Here is a 19,059-nt window from a genome sequence, read left to right on the forward strand (position 1 = left end):
TAAAGCGCTCCTCTCTTTTGTTTTGTTTTCTTTTAAAGGTACTGCTTGAGTCATTGGGAGGGCCGGCCGTAAAAAGGCATACCTCCCCAATTGAACCACTCACTATTATAGAGAAGCGCATTGAGCAGTATTTGTCGCTTTCGTCTTCATTTTTTCATCTGAGTGTGAGGCAGCTACTGGAATGAATATAGAGAGAGGAAGGAGCGCATAACACAAAGCGCTCCTCTCTTCTGTTTTGTTTTCCTTTCCTGTTACTGCTTGAGACTTAGGGATGGCGCGCCGTAAAGAAGCATAGCTCCGCAATTTAACCTCTCATTATTATAGAGAAGCGCAAGGTGTAGCGTACCACGAATTTGTTGCATTTAATGCACGTGATCCACCGAACTCTGTTCTAAAGCTGCCTAATTTAAGACCACACGGTTTCTTTATGCAGTGCTGAAACGTAAGTTGTTGCAACACCATTGTTCTTACATACCCTATGGACTGAAGTGCAGGACAACACTTTTCTTTAATAATGTACAGCAGTCGGGGACCGGCTTGCATTCGAGCATGCGGTTAGGCTGCAGCCTCCAGACACTATCGACCGCAGAATAGCCGACACCAAGAGTTCACAATATACATAGAGTTTAGAACAATTAGCAGAGTGAATTCTGGCATGGCGATCGCTCAGCCACCATGGGAATTATGGGTAGTACATGGATTCGTCTGATCTTCATGCTTGGGGCTTCAGACTGACGTCCCTGTAGTTTTGTTTATGAACCTTTCTCTGGGCCTAAATGGGCCTAAATTATTGAAGCAAATTGTATTTTTTAACACGGAGGGCAGCAAGAATGCCAACACGCATAATCGGTGCTAACTTCAGTGGCTCCCCTTGTCCATGCGTCCGTCGCGTAGTGGTTCAACACAGGGCTTCTGTGCCGGAAAGCCTGTGTTCGAAGCCTGCCGTGAGATAATTTTAATAATGTTTATTTATTGATTTATGCCGCGGTACTGTCTTAAACACAATCACTTTGCAAACTCACAAAGCCAGTTAAAAGTCAGGACAACGAAGTTTAGGCAAATACATGTACATTCGCATGACGCCTGAACTGCCATGCTTGCAGCTGCCGTACACACTAGCGCCACACTTCCCTGCAGTAATTGCATGAAACACTATGGTAAACTTTGTCGCTGACTTTATCACGAAGCAAACAGAGGCCCTTCAATGTTGGTAGATATGTAGATTATACGCCTAGAAGGGAGGAAGGTAGAAAAAGGTCGAGGCGCTGCCGCATTGCTAGGAAAAAGTTTAGAACTGCGTATTGCGACATGACTTAGGCAGGTGTACTTCGCAAAGGCAGTGAACTCTATCGTGGCACCTTGGGGTGGAATTCCCGCGGAGCTAATATTTACGTGTATTCCGAATGTGCTGCATTCCCAACATGCTAGACGAATGTAAGGTGAGCAAACAGTGCAAAAAATCATGGACAAAAAAGCGAGCGATGTCATTGAAAGCAACAGTCGGACGTTTTTGCGAAGAGTTCCAAGAGGTCATTTGAAGCATATTTCCTTTCGGCAAATATTAAAAAAAAATTGGTTAAGTTCCTGACCGCAAAAAGCTCGAGGTTCTCAAGCAAGGCTGCTTTAGATTCGAGTAAATACGGAGCTATCTAGCAAACTCGTGAAAGCGAATCCTTTTATCCGCCCCAAGAACGCAAGCTATGAACATGAAGAGGCCGACAGGTTAGCTAAAATTTTTATAGTGGTCAGACTACACACATTGGCATCATGCAAACACTACAACAATATTCTCGCATTAGGCTATAACGCTGAATGTCTTGCGAATTATGTAGACAAGTCGTGCCTATAATATGGAACAGGAAAACAAGGCTGCTGTCGGTAGCGATTGATTTGTATGCCTCTATTTTGCAAGGTTGATGCGGCTTATTCTTTACATAAATACTATTATGGTTTTGTTTTCTTTCAGAAGAAAAGACACTTTAAATGAATAATTTCATCATTAACGCATTTTTCTCGCTTATGTGGCTGGCATGTTCCCAAGGAAAAGGTGAGGCTATTTTTACGCTTTGTACGGACATTATTATTCCAGCTGTGTACACAGGTCTGAAACCATGTTGCTGTGTTCCCTGGAATAGTTGAGTGTGTGACGTTTTGTGGTCCTTTCGTTTAAGGTTTAGTAGAGAGCAAAAAATTCCGTGGAGATTGAGCGCTAAAAGCGAAACAAATCTGGTAGGAACACTTCGGACCTCTTTAACGTCCTGCGTTTGGGCCAACCAGTAGTGCAGGGCACGGACTCTATGCATGAGCAGCCTTCCCCGAGCAAAACGCTACAGAGGATGGCCCACTAAAGCGTTCCTCTTCGCTACAATTACCCACGGGAACGAAAAAGGGAGCCACCAGGTGACCTAACAGTTTCTCGACATGAGTTGATCATAGTGCGGCTTAAGGCGCTCGACGTTGATAAATTACGTCCACAACAGCGCATGTCTGAAAGTGGTTGAACGGGTTAGATCACGTACTTTATGGGGGATGCGCGTTTTAGGATACAATAGGGCACTTCATACTTGGGTAGTAGTTTTGAAGAGAGACCAGGTGCGGCGGAAGGAATCGAGAACCACACAAGTGCTCCAGGAAGGAAAAGGCGCGCAGAAGTGGCGTCACCGCTACTGCTTTCCTAGCGTTCTTGGGCAGTGGAGGTTAAGGCCCGTGCGAGATTATGACACACTTAGCATATCTTGCCGTGGAAGTAATGGGCGCACATTCATATGCATCCGACCGCTCTGGTAGAATTGTGTCGATGGTGTGCGAGGGTCGCCGACCATGCAGCAAGAAAGAGGATAAAAACCGCTCGTGCTCTGAGGGGCGGTGTTGTACGCGTAGGTTACCGAGGGCAGAATGACGTTCCAATTTATGGGGTTGGAAGCGACGTACATAGCAAACATGACTCCGAGCATCCGGTTCAAGCGTTTTGTAAGGCCATTGGATTGAGGACCATTGTAAGGCCATTGGAAGCGTTTTGTAAGGCCAGCTACACCGTAGTGGTGCGATGAACAACGTGGCACTGTTTAAGGATGGCTTCAACTACATTGGAAAGGAAGACACTTCCTCCACCGCCGAACAGTTACTAAACTCTAAAGGTGGCCCAAGATGCAGGATAAAACGACGAAGCAGGAAGGAGGCAACATCGCGCGCTTTAGCTCCTGGGAGGATAGCAGTTTAGGCGCATCGCATGAGGTGGTCGACACCCACAAATGCCCAGCGATTTCCAGCCGTTGTCAGGCGAAGGGGCCTCTACAAGTCAATGCCGAGACGCTTAAATGGCTAGGTAAGGCAAGGTAATGGTTGCACAATGGCTGGCGAGAGGCGGAGCGAAGATTTCCGTCGCTTACGATTTGGGAAAGAACGAACGAACTTTTGAGCGTAGCTGTACATCCCTCGCCTATAGCAGCGCTCTCGAAGGCGTTGATAACGTTGAAAAGCTGCCGAGTGTGCACACTGTGGATTAGTGCATAAAGCTGTGCATATTTCGGAAGACAGACTGCCAGGTCTAGGGACCACCGGCGCCGGTGAGAGTTATAATTGCGTCGGTGAAGCAAGTTCTCGCGAATGGCCAAATAGGGAGCTTGACGACGCAACGTGCGAGTGTGTGAGTGTGTGGTTGTGCTGATGAACCAGAAACCAAATGTATAAGGGAGGCAATGCAATGGTCCTCGCGCTTCTCAGAAGTGATGAGATAGTGAGCAGCAGGCATTGCCATCAGGCAAGGGAGAGAGCGAGAAGGCGTCGGCGTCAGAATGCTGGCGTCGGCTATGGCACAGCATTCTAATATCGTAGTCCTGTAGGCCAAGTGCATATTGGTGAAGACGGCCGGAGGGATCTTTCAAGGACAACCGCCAAAATAATGCTGGGTGGTCCGTGACTACATAAAATGAACGGGCATTCTTTTTCTGACACAGTGTAATTTGTCTCAGCTTTTGTAAGCGTACGACGTGCATAGGCCATGACATATTCAGGAAAGCTTTATTGCGCTGCGCAAGAACAGCGCCGAAGACTACACCACTATCATCTGTGTGCACCTCGGTAGGGGCTGTCGAGTCGTAATGGTGCAAAATAGGTGGAGACGTTAGCGAACGACGGAGTTCTGTGAAGGCCTTGTCGCACTAGGCGACCACAAAGCTAGGGGCCCGTTGCCTCCAAGTTACTTCGCAAGGGGCGATATGATGGCGGTGAAACTGCGAACGAAGTGTCTGAAGTAAAGACTGTGAAATCTGAAGTAAGAGCACAGATGTATGAAATCGAGCAATATTTTGACGGACGTTCGCTGAGGGAATTCAGCGATGGTCCGAAGCTTGACTGAGTCGACGAGAATTCCATCGTCGGATACGATGTAATCTGGAATTGTCAGCTTTCGGGAAGCAAATCGACAGTTCTTAAGGTTTAGCTGTACGCCAGCATTTGTTAAACACGTCAAAAGACACCGGAGCCGTTGAATGTGCGTGGTGATCACGCGCAAGAACAACAGCGTTGTCAAGGTAGCATACGCACGTGTGCAACTTCATGGCACGCAGAACTGTGTCCACCATGGGCTCAAAAGTTGTGGGCTCATTACAAAGTCCAAAAAACATTACGTTAATTCGTGTAAGCCGACGGGTGTGACAAAAGCTGTCTTTGGCCGTTAGGGGTCTGCCATAGATACTTGCCAATACTCTGAGCACCAATCTAGAGATGAAAAGAATTCTGCACCTTGCAGACTGTCATTCGCGCCGTTTATGCGCGAGAGAGGGTAATACCTTTGCGTGTGATCTTGTTGAGGCACCGGTTGTGCACACAGAACTGAACAGAACCATATTTCTTCGTGAGAAGGACGACAGGGGATGTCCATGGACTGTTCGAAGGTCGTATCACCTAGCGGCGAAGCATATCGTCGACTTGTTTGTTGATTACACGGTGTTATGCTGAAGATACACGGTAATGACATTGTCGCAATGGCGTTTGCGAGTCAGTGTCGATGCGATGTGTTACAGTTCACGTCCGGCCCAGGGCAGATTGCCTTACAAAGATAGAAGAACAAAATTCTTCTAAGAGGTTAAAAAGCTGAGACCGTTCGACAGGTGTAAGATCATCGGTCATCAAGAGCGGAATACATACCTGGGCGATAGGTCACACGTAGAAACCGCGCTGAGTGCAACGGAACTCGCGCAGTAAATTGTCATCGGCAAGTCCATATCTTGGACATCTTCGTCAGCTTCTACATTGCCAAGGCATTCCTCTAGGAGTATGTCCCTGTGTGATGCCTACTGTCGCAAAAGATAGCAGCAGACCTTTCCGAGTGAAGAAACGGGCTGATGGAGACAGTTGTACTCTAGCATCTGCGATTCTGCTGTAGTATATGGGTGCCACCGTTGACGCGTTCGGAAGAATGTGAGTGCTGGCTTGGACAAGTATTTTCCTTGAAAGCGAAGTATGGTCGGTGAGAGGCAAATCTTACAACGGCGAAAGTTCTCTTTTGGCTCGTGGGCAATGGATAACGGCATTGTTGCGCGAGAGAAAACCCCAGCCGTGGATAACATCGTGAGAGCACGAGGAAAGGATGATGAATTCATTTGCTTCTAGAATGTCGTCAATGAAGAGCAGTGCAAGCAGCTAACGAGTGAATATGCTGAGCACTGACTGTGTGGAGGGACAGCCCAGAAAGGGACGCCGTGACTTTACAGAGTAAGCGGACAAGCTTAGCGTCCATAACACATACGGCGACTTCTGTGTCCACGAGTGCATATCCCGAACACCATCAACAAAACCTTCCATTAGGTTGGACGGACTGTGTTGAGAATTTCCATATTTCAACGGTGTCGCTGCCCATGCCTCTTGGATTGTGACTATTAGTTTTCCTCGTCCAGAGTTACGGGGCGAGGTCACATCGGCGATGGTGAACGGCGGGTAGATCGCGTCTAGCACAAAGTCGGTGACATAACCAACAGTGGTTCGTAATATGGACCGTTGGGCTGGCTTGTCAAGGGTGCTGTGGCGCTACGTGGCTGCCCACGAATGCAATAACGTGGGATGTTACCGGTGTTACCACACGCTAAGTATATTGACCGGTGGTAGAGGGTACGCCAACGGTTCGCTGGGGCGGGTCCCATAGATGTGTACGGGTCCCATACAGGACGTGTAGTACGGGGAGGATGCTGATATGACTGCGCGGGGGGCTGCAGTCGGGGCCTCGCCACGACGTCACCATAACGGGACGGCATACTTGGAGAGGGGTGTTGTGTCGTCGTGAAAACTTCAGCGTAGCGGTGCGGTGCAGCTGCCGGGACCTGTTGGGTAGTCATAACGACTTCAGCGTAGCTGACTGTTGCAACCACCGGAAGATGTTGGCACTGGTCTGGCCACATTAGGCAATTTCTCGCTCAATTGCATGGCGGAGCGTAGGCAAAAAATTTGAGGGAGGCTGTTGTATATGCGGCGGCTGAGCGAAGGCCACCAAGGAGAGCTAGCGTACAATTTCCTCCAAGACGAACGCTTTCATTTTTGCAAGCACCGCTGACTGGTCTGAAATGGGACGGAAGCCAGCAACGTTTTCGTCGCGCTTTGAATTCCAACTTGTCAATGAGCGCTGCCTTCGTAGCTACTCGTAGTTTTGGCATAGAGCAACGATGTCTGTCATGGGCCGAGTGTTCCTTGCAATTAGCATGTTAAAAACGTCGTCATCTATCCGTTTTATGAGATTTAGGTTTTTGTTGGACTCGGACATCATCGCACTGACTCTCTTACACAAGTCCAGAGCATCTTCAGTGTAGCTGGTAAATCATTCACCCAGATGCTGCGCACGCTCTCGCAAACGTCATTCTGCGCGCAGCTTACGCACAGCAGGGCGACCCAATAGAGCAACTACAGAAGTCTTCAACTAGGACGGCTTCGGGAAACCTTTCTTATGGTTATTGTACCAGAGACTGACCGCACCCGCGAGATAGAGGAGCCCGTTCCTCAGTTTTCATGAATCGTCCCTTTGTTGATGGCGCTTATTTTCTGATATCTCGTCAACCAGTGCTCCTCGTCGCTCTCGTTCGCGCCACTAAAAATTAAGGGTCACTGTGGCGAGACACACCGGACCACATGACTCAATGATGAGGTGCTTGCTTGGAAGAACTAGGAGTGTTCGCTGGGATGCGTCTTCAAGCATGGTTGAACGTAGGCTACGGGATCGAAGTTCAAGGATTCACGTTGTAAACTGAAGCACTCTCCACCGCTTGTAAGGGTGTTTGAGTCACCAGCGTTCGGGCCTACTGCCAGAGCAGGACACACACTCTCACCACGAGCAGCGTTCCGAAGAAAGTGCTTGGCTGATTGACCCACTAGACAGCGCTGGAGAGGATGGCCCACTATAGCGTTCCTCTTTTTCGCCTCCACACACACACACACACACAGACACACACACACACACATATATATATATATATATATATATATATATATATATATATATATATATATATATATATATATATATATATATATATATATATATATATATATATATATATATATATATATATATAAGGAAGCCTAAATGCATGTACATGTTACTTCGACAAAGGCTGGTCCACCAGCCTAAATGTCAGCCCAATATACTGTGCGTATTGAACGCACATCGCACTCTTCTTCATTTTATTACCGGGGCCAGCGTCATTTCATCGGCCATAACCATATATATATATATATATATATATATATATATATATATATATATATATATATATATAATGGGGGGGGCGAACGCGTGTCATGCAAAACAAGCGACAAGCGACGGGCCAATTCGGCGATCGTCGAGAATTGAATATCCTGGTTAAGCGCGTCGACTGTTTATACATGGCTCATCCGAAAGTTGCAGCGTCATCGGCGGTACTCTCGTTCCTTTCAGAATATACATCATTGTTTGCGTCACACATGCAGTGTGCTTAAACAGGGTTCAGCGAAAATAGATACAACTGTCACGGTGCGGCATTATTCGAGTCAGCGAAGCACCCATAAACTGGCGCCAAAAGGTCGTGGGACTAGGAACCGGCGACTAAGAGAGGTATTGCCGGCCACTCGGGAAAGCGGCCGAAAAAATTCGAAGGCATGTTTAGGGATTATTTGTTTTTGTTGTTGGCGCGACGGTGACGCCTCGACAGCTTTTGAGGAACCCCTGTGTATTCTCTGCCCCGCGCGTGCATTGAGAAGCTTGCTACGAAGGCAGGTGTGCGAATACCGCGAAACGTGTGGCGCCTCGGCGCAATCCCGTTTCCACGAATCGCTGAAACTGTATGTCTGCAGGAGGGTTTGGCGCCATATTGTCGGCTGCTGTCGTTTCTTGTCTGTTTGGAAACGGACAATAAAAGCCCGTTACGGAGTCAAGGGTGTGCGTGCGTGTCTGTGTGTCTGTCTTTTGTCTTTTGTGACTAGTTTTTGTGCTTCGAATATAGACCAACTGGCCCGGATTTCAACCCTTCTGCAATGCAAGTGCGCCACCCCTAACATCCGGATGGAATCACCCGTTCCCTCGCCTCTAATTAAAAGGGGCGCGGCGAATGCCTTGGGAAGAGCCAGGCTACAATTGGGTAAACTTGATTGGATCGTCACCAATATTAGCCGTTCCCTTCCCCAAGGAAATACGAAAAGGTGAAGTTATTGAAACGCAGGTTTTAGACCAAGTTACGCCGTCTAGAAGCTGAACCTATGATGTGCTGAAAAGCGTCGAAGGGCTAGTGCTGTGCAGTATGGCCTAGGCCGCCTAGCCACGTCTGAACTTCGTGTGACTACTTGACGTAAGCGACGAGAAACCAACGTCTGCAACGAAGCTCACGGTAGTTCCCCTCAAGTTAACTCAACCTGCTCCACCGAAGACGTCAGACCAAGACTCACGGGAAACACAGCACAGCAATCGCATCCAGCGCAACGAGCGCAACATCCAGCGTAACAGAGAACGCTCGCCTACGATCTTCGGGAAAGCTCTGCCGTCCACTCCACGCTTTACAATCTTGCTGCTGCGTCCCGGCCATGCGTATGTCATCATTTGTTTTCTTTTGAACTCTGTTTATTGAACTACCGTTAAGTGTATTTTTGTGTACTGTTACTTTTTATGTTCACTGTTAATTGCTCGTTGTATTTCCTTTTCTTTCCGTCCTTACTGATCTATATAACGTACACACACACCACTAACGTACGTGTGTTAGTGTTCTTGCGTCATTTTTTATTTTTGTATCATTGTGAATCGATAAATGTTTTTCCTTCCTTTTCCCGACTAGGACTTTTTAACTGTGTTCGCATGAGTGCGGAACGACCAACCGGCTTGTATACCCCGTGGACGACTTCGCGCAGACGGTGATGAACGGGTGACCAGCCTTGACTACAGCAGATAGACGCAGCAAGAACATTTCAGAAACTTATGATGCAGAAAGGCGCGTCTTGCGCGGAACGATAACGTTCAATATTCCTTAGCCGCAGAAATGAGGTCATCGGAAAAAGACATGGAAGTACGCATGTCATTGCACCCATCCTAAGAACCGTCGTTGCGATGCTACAGATGAAACAGGGGAGCGAAATTCTCGCGTTGTAAAGTAAGATTACAATGCAAGAAGGAAGCTCAGCCCCGAAATTCGGTACCGCTGGTACAACAGCTTAAGGCGCACAAAACACGTGTGCATGCGCTTTGCACTAGGCATCCGTCAGGCGTTTCACAGGCAGTCAGAAAAATTTATAACATATCGACGGGCGCTTTCTGCTTCAACAGCTACGTGGCGCGATCGCTTGCTTACATTGTTGGGAAATCCGCTTAAATATCCCAGACAATGAGCTAGCTTAATCACAAAATTATGGGGTTTTACGTGCCAAAACCACTTTCTGATTATAAGGCACGTCGTACTGGGGGCCTCTGGAAATTTGGGCCACCTGGGGTTCTTTCTAAGATCTAAGTACACCGGTGTTTTCGCGTTCCCCTCATCGAAATGCGGCCGCCGTGGCCGGAATTAGATCCCGCGTCCTCGTGCTTAGCAGCCCAGCACCATAGGCGCTAAGCAACCATGGCGGGTTTAGCTTAATTAGAGTGATCAAGTGCCACGAAGAACCAGAGCGCGGCATAAACTGCGCTTCGCGAACCACTGCGATTACACTGTGTGGGCTAGTATCGGTGTCGTTGTGTCGGTGAAGTGGCCTCGAGACTGCACCATCTCGGAAGTCATGCTAATAAATTCGCTCGTTAGCTGGGTTATATACGAGGAGACGACGGCAGCCAGGACGCTGACTTCTTATCTCTGAGCTTTCGAGCAAAACATGACACCGTCCCTGACAGTCACATCACGTGACTGTGACGTGCCCTTCTGTCAGCACTATTCAGACCGGAAGCCGCAGTCGGTTTGCGGACAGTCTAGGACAAGATAACTCAAGACGCAAAGCAACATGATGATACTGTGTTAGCCTCCGCATTAACCACTACAGCCCTTATTAGCAAGAAGGCGATATAGTGTTTTTGTGCATGGCGTCCATGTCAGCAACGGAACGCAGAAGGAGGATATTTCAATAGGCAGAACGCTGTTCGCGCTTCACTAGCTAACCGATTGAGCAAACCGTCGCGGTGCGTAATCATGGTGTTTGGTGAGAATGGCAAAGATACGCATCACGACACTTTGCTTAATCGGCACTCAAGAGACTGAATTCTCCACGCACGCGTAACGTATGCGACGCCAGTGCAGTGACAACACGTGGACGGTATATTGACTAGATGCAGACGAAGGCGGCTAAGGCGCCGACAGCAAGAACAGGCCTCAAAGGTCGGTGTAATGACTTCGTAATCTTACCCCAGTATTCAGAAATGCAACTTGAGTTGAAGTCCATGCTTGACTTGATCTAAGTGACGCCTATCGTGAATGCACCGAAGGAAATGCTGTGAGCGACTTTGGGGACGTTAACGCCAGCCGCCATCTAAATCAAGTCAAGCATGGGCTTCGACATAAGTTGCATTCCTGGATACAGGGGTTATACTTCGATTCTTCGACCGTATAAGCAAGAAGACCGCGGACATGGTCCCATCTAAGGTAAAAAGAAATCGAATACCATGATGGCGATTTTGGGTGGGTGCTAAGTTTGAAATAGAATTGCTGTCTGCTCCCGGCATCGGCCTCATTTATTTTAATTTAAGAGGAAACGTGCAGTCCCTGGGAGTAGAACATCGTGCAAAATTTACCATTTCACTAAAAAACGTTAATGTCCGGAGTGTGGTTTCCGATTGGAGTATGCGGCTGCATGAAGAGAGCTTAGGCAGCAGAATGTCATGTGCACTCGGGCTGGCGCACGCAAATTTCTGTATTCGTTTCTATGCCGTTAAAATGGACGTAACCTTCAAATTATTCGTCCAAATTATTATTTTAATTTTTTATTTATACAATACTGCGGACAAGAAGTTCAAGCAGGGTGAGCAAAAAATAAAGATGATATACACAGAAGAACAAGATGAAACAAGTGTGTAACACGTTTTTCACACAAATTGTTTGGTCGTAAGGTAGACGATTAAGAAACATTTTAACTTGATTACAATACAACTATAATTAATTAACGAAATAACAAGATTTACACAAATGATATACAGCTCACGGACGCTGGGGGTATGCTTCACTTAGCTTATTCCAGTCATCTATTGTTTTTGGGGAAAAAAAGGAGTACCGAAAAGTGTCAGTCCTTGCGAAAATAGGTGTTAGAGAATGACGGTAGTGGTGTCGAGTGGGTCTGCTTATCAAGGGGGATACGTATTTTGCGGTGTCTAAGGCTATCCTATGATTAATTAAGTTTGAGAGAAACTCTAGTCGACTTTCCTTTCTTCTAATTTGTAATAGTTCAATGTCGTTATCGGTTAGTAATGCAGTGGGGAAATCAGTAGCCTTAAATATACTGTAAATAAATCGTACTGCTTTTCTTTCAATTCTTTCTAGGTTCCTAATGTTAATTTTTGTGTGAGGGTTCCAAACTATGGAAGCATACTCAAGTTTTGGCCTAATTAAGAAAAAGTAAGAGAGTAGTTTAACACTAGACGGAGCAGTCTTGAGTTTGTGGCGCAGAAGGCATAGCTTCAGGAAAGCGGCAGAGCAGATGGTATTTATGTGCAAGTTCCAAGATAAGTCACTTGCTAATATGAAGAGGAAGCTTTAGCTCGGGCCCAACTCCGACGCGGCCTATTCAAATACATGTAAAACGCAAAAACGTTTTTCTGAGATAACCCCTGGACCGATTTTGATAAAATTTGTCGCATTTGAAAGCGAAAGTTAAATTCTAGTGACTGTTGGAAGAGGAATTTCGATTTAGGGCTTGAATTTTCTTAAAACGATTTTCAAATATTTGACCGTTTGAAAAAAATAGAAGCACGAAGTTTATAAATTCATAGCTCTGCATCAAGAACCAATATCGCGGTTCTGTAAACGGCATCCATTATATCATTCAAAGCGGACAAATTCAGTATGTCATTTTACATCTTACGTGAATTTGTTACGTTGGTTACAACGGTTTTGCGAAAGTTGTATTTCTCTATTATTAAATTTTTTTATATTCATGTGTAACATGTCAATTTTGTCCGCTTTAGTTGTACTATTAGATGCAATTCACAGAATTGTATTATCATTTTTAGTGGTTAAGTTACAGAGTTGTAAACTTGATAGTTTTGTTTTTTGAAAATTTCCGATTTTTTCCAATTTTTAATAAAAAAATTGACAATCTAACTCAAAAATTGGAAACCAACAGTCACTAGATTTTAAGTTTGTCTTTTAAATGCAACAAACCTCGTCAAATTTGGTGCAGTGGTTGCCGAGAAAAATGAATTCTCCTTTTACATGTATTTAGATAGGAGCACTCGAGCTAAAGCTTCCTCTTAAGCCTTGATATTTATAGCATATTAATTTCAGTAAAGGTGCTTCAGCTAATTTGTAAATGTAGTCTAAGGGGACTTTATTGCGCGTTATGGGGAGATAGACGCACTTAGTTGCATTAAGAAGCATTCCCCATTGCTCACACCACTTCAACACATTGTCCAAGTTAGAGTTAAGTTCATATTGGTCAGTAATACTGGCAACTTCTCTAAACAAAACACAGTCATCAGCAAATAGACGAATCTGAACTGGGGTGTTGACGACATTGACAATATCATTCATATATAGTAAAAAAAGTGGAGGGCTAAGTATGCTCCCCTGCGGAACGCCAGAAGTTACCGGAAGGCAGCCAGAGACTTGTTCTCCCACCTGAACGTACTGGTTGGGGTTGTACAGATAGGCTGAAATCCAGGAAATGAATAATTCCGGTATGTCAATCATTCGAAGCTTAGTAATTAGCTTATCGTGTGGGACTGTATCGGATGCTTTGCTGTAATCTAGGAATATTACATCAATTTGACTGTTCGTATCTAGACAAGCTGCAAACGTGTGAGCTATAGTAACCAATTGTGTTGTGGTAGAAAATCGTTTTTGCAATCCATGTTGATGATTTGATAAAACAGAGTTTTCTGCTAAGAATTCGTGTAATTTAAGAGCTATTATTTGTTCGATAAGTTTACAACACGAAGTTGTTAAGGAGATCGGGCGATAATTTTGTACTAATAGATGGTCGCCTTTCTTGAATATAGGCACAACTCGGGCTGACTTCCAGTCATCTGGCGGTTCCGCGAATAGCAGAGAGACACGAAAAACAATAACTATGTATTTAGCAACAGACTCGGCAAAGCAACGAAGAAATATGTTTGGTATATTGTCGGGACCACAAGAAGTTTTAGTCTTAGAGTCAAGCAACATAGCAAGGACGCCAGGATAAGAAATTAAGTTTACATTTACAGCATGGTCCATGTTTCTGGTGGGTAGAGGATCACTATCGCCAGAAAATACACTATAGAAATAGTCATTGAAGTGTTCAGCAATGGCGGTCTGATCAGATACCAATGAACCATCGACAAGAACCAGTGATACGGCTTTCTTTTTTTTCGCTGATATAGTTCCAAAAGTTCCTTGGATCATTTTTTATGAAGTTTGGGAGTGGACGTATTGAAGTATTAGTCCTTCGAGGTAACCACCGCACGTGCAAGTTTATTTAGAGTGTCAAATATAAATTGGGGATCAGCATGCGTTTTCTTTAATCTTTTTGCTTTACGCTTGAGGTGACTGATGCTTCTCGTCATCCATGGTGTATGTTTATGCACGTTCTTACGTTTAAACGGTGTAATGTTTTCAATGCAGTAGAAGCATATGCGTTTGAATTGGTCCCACAAACTGCAAACATCCGTATTAACAAAATCTGTTAGACTAGTTTCTAGGTGGTCGATAATGCGTGCATCACGGGCACGTGTATAGTCTTTCACATAATGAAAGGACGGGTTTGCAGTCTGCGAAAGCGGCACCAGGGGCATAGAAACTGAGACAAGGCAGTGATCAGACAGCCCTTGATCAATTACAACGGTGAATGTACCGAAATCATGAGGAATAAACACCAAATCTAAAACAGATTTAGAGGCACCCTAATAATGCGTTGGTTCATGAACTAACTGTATCAAATTATGTGCGAGCATTATGTCAAACACAGTATTTGCATGATTCGTATTGGTTGAAAATGTATCAAAACGTTCCCAGTATACTCCAGGAAGATTAGTATCGCCAATCAAAAGAACTTTCTTGTAGTGGTATTTAGACATATGTGCCTTTAATTCTAGTAAATATTCAAGAAGTGAGTCAGGCGGTCTATATAATGCGCATAGGATGAATGAGTGGCCCCGCAAGGTTACTTTAATGCAGATATATTCAAGTTCCGGCACGGCCTCCAGCAACACAGCGTCAAATTGGTGTTGGATCAGAACGGCCACACCACGTCCCCTTGATTACCTGTCCTTACGAAGAATTGTATACGCAGGCGGGAAAATGTCGCCATCATTCACTTGTTCATGTAACCGCGTCTCAGTTATTACGGTAATGTGAGGATCGTACTGCAGCAGCAAAACTTCAGGGGGCCCCGTTTTATTCCAATACTACGGGCGTTCAAATTAGAGACGAAGTTGCTTGTCGTGCGCATGCACATTACGGCAAGTATTTGACGGTTGAGGGGTGGTGCTTTTGTAGCTTGTCATTTTCACCCGCCTGTTTTGCACTTCGTCCCAAAAATACATATCCTTATCGATCTTTAGTTTGTCGTATATCAGATTGATTCTTTTGCCTGTTCTCTCTCGGCCTTTGCGCTCTTCCAGAGCAGACTGCGTTTTCTTAACGTTGATTTAAAATAATCATTCCTAATAAAAATATTTCAGTCCTTCCATTTGCGTGCGTTTTTCAGAATTTGTTTTTTTCCTTGAAGTCTTGCAGGCGTATTATTACAGGCCGCTTTCCCACCTGCTTACCAAGTCGAAGGATACGCCCAACATATTCGCATTTAACCTCATCTTTATCGTGAAAAATACCTTTCACAAGCTTGATTTTTAGTTCCTCTTCTGAATCTACGGAGGTCTCAGGTATACCATGAATAACGAAATTAGAGCACCTGTAATGGTCTTCGAGGTCTGTTAGCTTTTCAGTTTGAAAAGACTTCACGTGTTGAAACGATTTCAGTGTGGCTTGCAATTGATCAGTATTTTCATGCTGATGAAATCAAAGCAAAAGCGCAATGTTGAAATGGTATGATTTCATTGTCGCACCCTGTGGCATGCCCACGTTTTCGGATGTTCCAGCAGCTAGCTATTTGGCTAGGGCATCCGTGTCGATAGAAATAATGTCTCATAAGTATTGTAGTTTCATTTTACCACGTGATATGTGGCGTTGTAACATTTACCATTATTTAGCCACATGTCGCCGAACAGAACGTCGTATATACGGATACAATTACTCTGTGGGTACGTCACCTTTGAGAAGTCAGAGTGAAATTTACGAATGCAGGGCGAGATAAGGGTGTTGTGTACTTGGAAGCCTTTTCCAATTACCTCGTTTCGGGACATTTTTCTCAATGATACTACACTGCCGAGCAACGTTAATAGACAAGATTTCGTTGCAGTGACGTTGTTATCGAGTGCACGGCGCGAGGCGCATGTGTGTTAATCATCGAACTTGTGTTGTGGGATCACAGCCATGAACCCTTACGCTTTCACAGAAAATGTTAACGCGTATATAAATGTTGTAGCTGATGGCATCTCTTTCAGATTGCCAAAATCAATCAGCGCCTGCGCACCAAACAGACTCGAACATCAAGTACGGTAAGATAAAGCTCTTTCAACAAACTGTCTTTCTTACCCATACCATGATAACGACTTTTCACAAACACACAAACTACCTTTCTTACTGATATAAAATGCTTCCATTAAGTTTCTAGCCTTCGTACTTCTGCTTCCTGCCAGAATACGCGCCTCAGAAAAGTGTGCCTCACAAAAACGTGAGGGGCAGTTTCTAATATGTTTCAGTATATTAGGACCCTCTTTATTTATCTCAACGTTTCGTTCATGTTCCCTGATTCACTCACTTAAACGGCGCCCAGTCTGTCCTATTAGGAACAACCACCGGAGAGGGGAATTTAATACACAACCCCTACGGCACATTTTATGAAGTATCGTCCATGATTCGTTCCGCAGGCTCTTTTTTTTTCTTTTTCCTTTCATTTTTCTATCCGAGGGCAAACGCCTCCAAGTTTCCTGGCAGCTGTAAAAACGAGTGGAACACCATGCCTGCTCGCTACCACCTTCAAACTGTGGGACAACTTTTGCACCGGTCTCACCTCTTCTGGAGGGACTTCAACACCAGCTCGCCCAGATCTCTTCATTTTCTTGTGAGAGGCTTTCCGCAACCTCTGTTGTAAGCGAACCCGGGAAACCAGTTGAAGCAAGCCTGACGAATTGGTTTTCGAAACTCGAATTAATCTTGTGATTACAAAATTTCCTGAGCGTGGATTCAAGACAGAGTGAAGCAATTCATTTTTTACTAGTTTTTACGTTTTACTCTTTTATTAGTAAAAAAGAATACTAGTAAAAAGAGGAAACTGATCCTTCCAAGGCCCACGTCCTGCACCTGAATGCCAAAAATTTTATGAACACAGGGCGTTCGCGTGCTAAGTAAATTCAGTGTGCCTAAGAAACAGAAATCAAGTAAAAAAATGTGGCCATTGCGAGAACTTGAAAGCACAGTTTATGGAACGGGCATCCGGTTCCGCCATATTGCACATTGAAAAAGGTAAGGAAAAAAAACACTAATGCTGGTGATGGACTGCTGACAAGTGCATTTTCAAAAACTTCATATTGCGCAGCGCATATGTGAAGTGGAAAGCACTGGAAATGCAGGCACCAGTGCTAGTTCATTGACCATGTGTGCTACAATTTGATCAAAGCGACTAACCACCACGGCTTCTAAGACAAAGTACAGGAATCAAAAACGCTTTTATTCCACCTGCTAGTGCTACGTACTCAGCATATGCATTCTGCCACATGTGTACTATAACGGATTCTCCTTTACTGAATGATTTCATACACGATACTGGATGATCATTGCACAGAGCCGCCGATTGGCACATTCTGCAATATTGTTAAAAAAAACGGAACCAATAAGAAATTCTCGGGCCGAATCTCCCACAAGATCCAATTAGCAAAAAAAGTAGTTTAGAGCAAGCACATGCTTCCTCGAATATGCTTCAGCTACCAATGCTTGCAGCATAGAAAACTGGATTCAGTCATGCTTGAGCACATGGGAAACGTTTTATCGATAGCGCCACAGCAACCTCACAAAAACCGCATCGACATAATGCGCTTCCATGCAAAAATGGCTCACAGCCCCATATTTTCTCTCCTGTTGCTGCTTTCACGAAACTTTCAGCACCACTCGGTCTTGAAGGTAAACAAAACTGCCCATCGGCCGTTCCATCTGTGGCCTCCTTTGAAATCAATCCGGCTCGGTCACCATACACACACTGGCGAAATCGCGCATAACAACTGCTCCTAACAACCGCCACGTGAACCACCAAAGAAGCACCATGCCGACGCAAATATTCTTGGTTTTCAGCCATGCGCCATGCATGCTCTCAGCTGCTGGGGTGCTTTTGTTGCCAGACCTCAAACACAGCTCCCGCTTGATCTCTCAGTCAAATGCTCGCAATGACAGCATTACGAGCTAAAATAGTGCATTGCGCGATGTAGTCGTTTGATTAGGAAGACGAATTAGCGGAAACAGATATTTGTCTTAAATAATTGTAATTTTGATAAGCACATTTAGAGAAAGTATTGAAATCAGACGCTTTTCTAGGTCGGTGCACTTCACTGGAGACGAGGGCGCATTTTCAAGACGTTTCTTGGCGAAGGAAACGTGGAGTAGTGTTCACGAAACGCAACCGCGCCTTGAGTGACGCAAGCCCCCGTCACCTACACTTGGCTCAGTGGAGGAAAAGCGTTGATTGAAGGCGTGTTTCAGAATACGGGGGTAAGATTTTTAACCATTTATGACTCGTCGTCATTCTGGCAACTGCGGCGAGAAGATGAAAAGAGCAAATCGCAGCAGAACTCATCTCACGATGACGGTCCACGGCAATGCAATTAGCATTCGAGCAATGTACAGACGCACCGCATTTTTGAAGTGACGTCTTTTTCACATCTGTAGCACTCATTCTGAGACTTCCGTTGCTTGTGCTATATACGACATTGTCCGGTATCGTCTCACTTTGCTATGACATTCACTTGACAAGATCATCTATAATAATGGTGTAATGACAACGACTGTAGAACTCCGAGTTGATGACAACCGTGGCATGACGAAGAAGGAATAACATCAACGGAATGACAAATGCGGTCTGACGAAGACGTCATGAAGACAATGAAAGGGCGATCCTTAAACGATGACGATCACATAACGACAACATGAGTACAAATTGGATAACGATGAGCGTATGACGACGATGGCGTGACAATGACCACATGGCGACAACCATATGACAAAGATAGAATGAGAATTACAGCACGACCACGACTGTTTGATGACAACGGTATGACAGTGAATGCATGGCGGCGACTGTCAGCCGAACATGGCATGGCAACGGCGGCAT

At 45.2% G+C, this 19,059-nt stretch overlaps 1 long non-coding RNA gene across 2 annotated transcripts in view; it reads left to right on the forward strand.

Annotated features, from left to right (window-relative positions):
* The window catches only part of LOC142574216 (uncharacterized), a 92,130-nt gene that overhangs the window by 60,687 nt on the left and 12,384 nt on the right, over positions 1–19,059 (forward strand). The window contains exons 2-3 of one of the 2 annotated variants that reach the window (XR_012826458.1): positions 1,970–2,047; positions 16,184–16,237. This is a non-coding gene — a long non-coding RNA (uncharacterized LOC142574216). Of the gene's footprint in view, positions 1–1,966; positions 2,048–16,183; positions 16,238–19,059 lie in introns of both variants that reach the window. The other variant, XR_012826457.1, reaches the window with a different exon arrangement.

Source organism: Dermacentor variabilis, chromosome 3 (assembly GCF_050947875.1).
Source record: "Dermacentor variabilis isolate Ectoservices chromosome 3, ASM5094787v1, whole genome shotgun sequence".
In the NCBI taxonomy this organism is placed as follows: domain Eukaryota; kingdom Metazoa; phylum Arthropoda; class Arachnida; order Ixodida; family Ixodidae; genus Dermacentor; species Dermacentor variabilis.